The sequence below is a fragment of the Echinops telfairi genome, unplaced genomic scaffold (genome assembly GCF_000313985.2).
Source record: "Echinops telfairi isolate 266 unplaced genomic scaffold, ASM31398v2 ScPeMD7_7420;HRSCAF=8458, whole genome shotgun sequence".
Classification (NCBI taxonomy): domain Eukaryota; kingdom Metazoa; phylum Chordata; class Mammalia; order Afrosoricida; family Tenrecidae; genus Echinops; species Echinops telfairi.
The window spans coordinates 46,593,078-46,599,100 of record NW_022111320.1 but is presented as its reverse complement, the minus strand read 5'-3'; the positions used below and the strand labels follow the sequence as shown (position 1 = coordinate 46,599,100).

At 40.5% G+C, this 6,023-nt stretch overlaps 1 long non-coding RNA gene across 1 annotated transcript in view; it reads left to right on the top strand.

Annotated features, from left to right (window-relative positions):
• LOC123522512 overlaps positions 1-738 on the top strand; it is a 16,762-nt gene extending 16,024 nt beyond the window's left edge. Inside the window, exon 3 of the long non-coding RNA XR_006680770.1 lies at positions 562-738. This is a non-coding gene — a long non-coding RNA (uncharacterized LOC123522512). The remainder of the gene's footprint in view (positions 1-561) is intronic.
• Positions 739-6,023: the final 5,285 nt, after the last annotated feature.

Genomic DNA, 6,023 nt, shown 5'->3' with positions numbered 1-6,023 from the left:
GATTAAAAATAAATAAATAAAATAAAATATAGCTGTGGGGAAAAAAAAGAAAATTATCTTCCAGGATCCTGCACAAATGGACATGGCCTGACTTCCAGCGTTCTGGGACACATAGTGATAAAGGGTTATGGGAGCCAATGTAAATATTCACTCACACTCTCTGCCGCCAGCCCCATTCCCTTATTTGCTCCATCTGCTCATCCTTGGACTCCTGTTTCAGAATGACACACTTTCTTCCAACTGGGATTTGTGCTTCCTGGTGCACACTTACATTTATAAGAATAGTTTTTATAATCTTTAAAGAACATAATCTATTTTGTGCATTAATGACACATGTCTGACAATAATGAAGGCCCAGGGGCGAGAGTCACTTGGACTGGGACCATCAAAGCTCTGCATTAGTTTGGCTGGGCCGTGATTCTCAGTGTTTTGGCACCTGTGTAGTGAATTGCTTTGGCAGTTTTGTGATGATGCCCTTCGGCAGTTATGTAAGATTTAGTCATCCTCCTCTCTGTAATCGGATGTGGTGCCTCCATTTTTGTATAACTTTGGATTTTGCAGAAGTACCTGGAGTGGGTATCAAACAAATGTCCAGAACGCTCATACCTACTACCAGTGCCACTACCCGCCCTGCATCAGGATGGAGAAGCAGCTCCAAGAGTTTGGCATCTGTGGGCGGTGCCAAGTGGCCTGCTACTGTGGCCCCCAGAAGACCCTGCCTGCCCACAGAAGCACAGCCCGGAGAAGAAGTGCCCTGCCAGCAGGAGCTGGAGACTGACCGGGTGGCGCAGGCCCTGCCACAGCTGGCCCCACGTGGGCGCAGTGGACACACTGGTGACTGGACCAGGAGGTGCGCGCAGCCAGGTGCAACGCCCATGGCAGCCAGGTGCAACGCCCATGGCCACAGAAACCTCGTGCAGACACTTCCAGCGCTGGTCAGATGGAGCCACCATATGTTCATATGTTTGTAAACTCATGTACAGTTTGAAGGGGGTGGGAGGGAGAGGTGGTGGTGGGGTTAAGATTGACACACTAATGGCTTGCTAGCAGCTCTATGGGTGGGTTTGTTGGGCCATTTGATGGGTGAGCCTCAATGTTAGAATCCTTGTCTTTAACAATCAGGCTGGTTAGATTCCTCAGAAAATTATCTTCCAGGTCTGGCTAGACCAGAGGATGTACACTGGTACAGATAGGAACTGGAAATCCAGGGAATCCAGGGCGGATGAGCCCTACAGGACCAGTGGTGTGAGTGGTGATACTGGGAGGGTAGAGGGAACGGTATTGGAAAGAGGGGAAAAAAAAGAAAAGAAAAAGAAATATCAAAAGACTAGAGAATTATTGGAACCCTTGAAGTTTCATGTAGACTTTAGTCAGCAACAAACATTCATTTTATTTTGTTGGCTTTTGTTTCCTCGTTTTAAAAAGAGAGATTTTGAACCCTTGACCTAGAAGAGAGTATTTCAAATACCTTTGGAAAACTGCCCGGGTCTTGCCGTAAATTCTGAGGAAGAATAAACTAGGGTTGGTTTGAACCAGTTTTCATGTCTGTAAGCAGTTGCCTTTGATCTATCCCAATTTATAGCCACCCCACATGCTTAGAATACAATGATGGCAAATACTTTTGCAGGGACTGCTTTTTCAGAAGCGACCACTAGTCTGTTCTTCAGAGGCATCTCTAGGTAGACTTGAACTCCCAACTGTTTGGTTAGAGCAAGCCAAACACACTTCTAGAAGTGGCCAGTGGGAGGATATACCAGGAGAGTACGGAACCACCATGGGAGTGGCTGAGGGAGCGTCCTAGTAACCACCAGTGGTGAATAATTGTACATTCTGGTGCAGACTGAGGATCTTGCTGTGTTCCTTCACCTGGGGAGCACATTTTACTTTCTTGCTTTAATAATTGGCTTCCTGAAGTTTTGGTTTTCTTTGTCATTAAAATAGCACCCTTTTAATGCTAATATTATCATTACCATGTAAATGGGACAGAAACTAAACTAATTACAGAAGACACATAATTGACTTGACTACATTAAACTAAGAACTTTTGTTCATCTAGAGGTACCACTTTTTCTGGTTTACTTTGTTGTTAGTTTTTGTCTTTTTCTTTTGCTATGTTTTTCTATATATGAAATTCAGGATAGTAAATCTATAGCGACAGTAACTGGTTTAATGGTTCCTTGTGGGTATGGCAAGGGAGGCTATGGGAAAATGGGGAGCTAAAAACAGTGAGTACAGGAAAAGAAAATGTTCTAAAATTGATTGTGGTGATGATTGTACAACTTGCTAAAACACAACTGAACTAATGAGTTAGTTGTATGATAAGTGAATTCGGAGCCAATAGCATGTAACACCATATCATTAGATCTCCCTTTGACCTACTATAAAAGTTGTTTGAGTTTTTAATATTTTCTACTTTCTTTTTGATGTCATGTCTAGTCATTGTTGTTATTTTCTCTGTATTTGCTTGCTCCCTGTATGTGCTTTGTATGATTTTCTGTATACAAACCCCTGAATCAGTAAATCTATAGAGATAGTAATTGGATGAAAATTCCCTAGGGACATGGCAGGGGAGAAGGGGGGAACGTGGGAAGCTAACAACAACGAGTATGAGAAGAAAGTTTTCTGAAATTGATTGTGGTGATGATTGCACAACTCTTCTTAATATGACAGAGTGATGCAATTGTATGATATGTGAAGTGTATGTCAATAAAGCTTTTTTTTTTTAAAGAATCATCTAGATCAGATCATATTGACAGGAGTAAAGCATAGTGTGGTTCATTGGCTGTGAGTCTGAGCCAATGGTAGTTAGACCAGGTATCTGGATAGATAGCAAAAATTATGATACAATATGAAGAATGTATCTAGTGCCAATGTATTGAACATCAACTCTGGTGTGTATTTTTTACAAAAATAATTTTTCAGAAGTTTTATTTGCATGTAATTTACATATCATATAATTCAATAGTTCAATCATAATATGGAGAATTGTACAATTATCCCCACATCAATTGTAGACCATTTCCTCTCCCCATTGGTCAACTCACCTTTAAGATGATTCGTGCATCACAATCCGTTCTAGTTTCCCCTCCCCACTCCCATCTTCCTTAGTTACTCCCCAAATCCCCTTACCCTCCATATCTCCTGCTCCCCGTATGTTTCCCATATCCCCCTTGAATCCGTTCTTATCATATGCATACACTCCTCTTGTGCTTCCCAGCTGGGAGACCCAAGAGAAAACAATGGACAACAAAATGGCATTAAGGTGGTAAGGAAAAATGTAATAGTATACAAACCAACATACCAATAATACGTAAGATGGGAAAGACCCCCAACCACAATAAAAAAAGTCAGGGAAGAAATGTATGTTGTGGAACCAGTAAGAGATACTTGACCCAGAACAAATTTAGGTCACATTTATAGGGTGGTCAACTGGTCAAGTGTTGAGTTTGATCCAACAAAAATAAAATACTTAATTTTTTTTTTTAGAAAAGTCATTATTTTTTATTATTATTATCAATGCTCACTACCATCGAGTCAATGCCAACTCACAGCGACCATTATAGGATGGGGTAAAACTTCATCCTGAGACTGTAACTCTTTTATTTTTAAATCATTTTATCGGGGGCTCGTATAACTCTTATAACAATCCATCCATCCATCCATTGTGTCAAGCACATTTGTACATTTGTTGCCCTCATCAATCTCAAAACATTTTTTCTTAGATTAGAATTTTACTTTTTCATTGTAAATTGGGTGAAAGCTTATCAAGCAGAACATTAGTTTTACATGCAGCAATTTGTGCACGTTTTGTTTCAACTTATTTACTGGAATCCGCTCAGTGTACTATTACTTATCTGCTTTCTCCCCGTGTTTTCTGCTTCCATCCCTCCTTCTTTTCTAACTGAACTTTGGGTAAATGCAGCCGCTCTGATCTTGAATTCTACCACGGGGGTGAATTCCATTCTAGACTCAAAGGGCATCAAAGCAGCATAGTCTTCTGGGAGGGGGGGGGCGGTGTCCCACTTTTCTCTCTCTGACCAATAGACTAGTCTATTTTATGATTTGGGGTTTTGTCCCACATTTTTTGCCCCTTCTATCCGGGACCTTCTTCTGTAATTCTTTTCAGAACAGTTAGTGGTAACAGGGCACCATCTAATTTTTCTGGTCTCAGGGTTGTGGAGCTGTTCTTCGCATGGTCCATTGGTCTGTTGGACTGTTAACATGTATTTTGATTGTCACCAATTTCTTTCACTCCAGATCGGGAGAAGACCAAGAGTTGCACCTTAGACAGCTGCTTATGAGATTGTAAAACCTCCTCACTACTTACCAACATAGGATGCAGAACATTGTCTTTGTGAACTAGGAAATATCAGTTGACTTTGGGGACACATGAAACTACGGTCCTGGATCCCCAGGCCCACTGAAACATCCCCTTAAGATGTTGGCCATGACTAAGAAGTTTTTATAACTTTGCTTCTACGTAAGTGGTCCAACACATTCATGAATAAGTTGGTATCAAAAATAAATACACATATACAGATATCCTTTATCAGATCTCAATAAATTCGTGGATATACTTCTAGTTTTCCTCAGACCCTTGTTCATCCTGACTGTCTATCCAAGTATCTATTGTAAATCACCACAATCGTAGGATTGTGTATAGAACAGTATTTGCCTTTAACTATTGCAAATGTGCCACTGCCATATTGTGCCTCTATCACTTTGGCCACCTTCTGTCCTACTGTGTATTGCCTTCCCCTTCACCCAAGTTACCACTTGCCTACCTTCTAGCCGGTGACTTTCCCTCCCTTCCTTCCTCTCTCATTCCTTCTAACCAACAAAAATGCTTCTTTAGAGTGAAAACATTTTTATACTGTTTATACTAGTAGTTTCCTACAATGTTTGTTCTTATCTGACTAATTTCACTCAGCGTAATGTTCATCCATGCTATGAGGAGTTCTGCTGATTCATCGTTATTCTTTTTTCTTTCTTTCATCGTTACTCTGTAACATTGAGTATTGTTCTATCATGTGTATGCGCACCAACATTTATTTATCCACTCTTCCACTGATGGATATTTGGGTGGTTTCCACCTTTTTGCAGCGGAGAGTAGTGCTGCAGTGCACACTGGTGTGCATATGTCTATTTGTGTCCCAGCTCTTATTTCTCTAGAATCTATATCAAGTAGAGGGATCACTGGTCCTCTGGTATTTGTACTCCCAAATGGGGAGGCTCCATAACACTTCCCACATAGTTGCACTATTTTACAATCACACTAGCGATGCATGAGGGTTTCAGGTTCTCCATACCCTCATTAGTATTGTTGTTTCTGTTGCTACTGTTGCTGTTGTTTGCCTGCTATTAATGCTGTGGTGGGTGATATCTCTCTGTTGTTTTGATTTGAATCTCTCAAATAACTAAGAACACAAGCATTTCTCCATATGTTTGTTGGAGACCTGAAAGTCTTCTCTGTGAAGTGTCTATTCATGTCCTCTGTCCATTTGAAAAATTAGATCATTTGCCTTTTTCTTGTTGAGATATTTTCTTGTTGAGATAATGATATTCTATACATTTAGAGATCAGTCCCTTGTTGGGTATGTCATAACCAAAAAATTATTCCCCATATGTGGATTCTCTTTTGATGTGTGTGAGTGGGTAATTTTTAGAAAGTTTCAGTGATCTAGTTTGTCTACAGTTATTTGTGTATTTTCAGTCATGTTTGAGTCTGTTTTTGTCTTTGTGCCTAAGCAGTCTCCCTTGTACACAGTATATTGATAGGTCCTGCTTTCTTTCATTCTGCCACAGTCTGTCGCTTGACTGGTGCATGAAATATCTTTACATTTTTGTAAAGGAATACGTTAAGAGAAACCGAGCTCTACACAAAATTTTTGCCAACCCAGTGTGGTCAGAAGAACAACAGTCACTGAGCACAAAGAGGAGACCACTACATTGAGTAACCCCACCAAGAGATCAACACATCATGAAAAGTCCCCAAGATAACATTGGATCAATGGTGAAAAGAA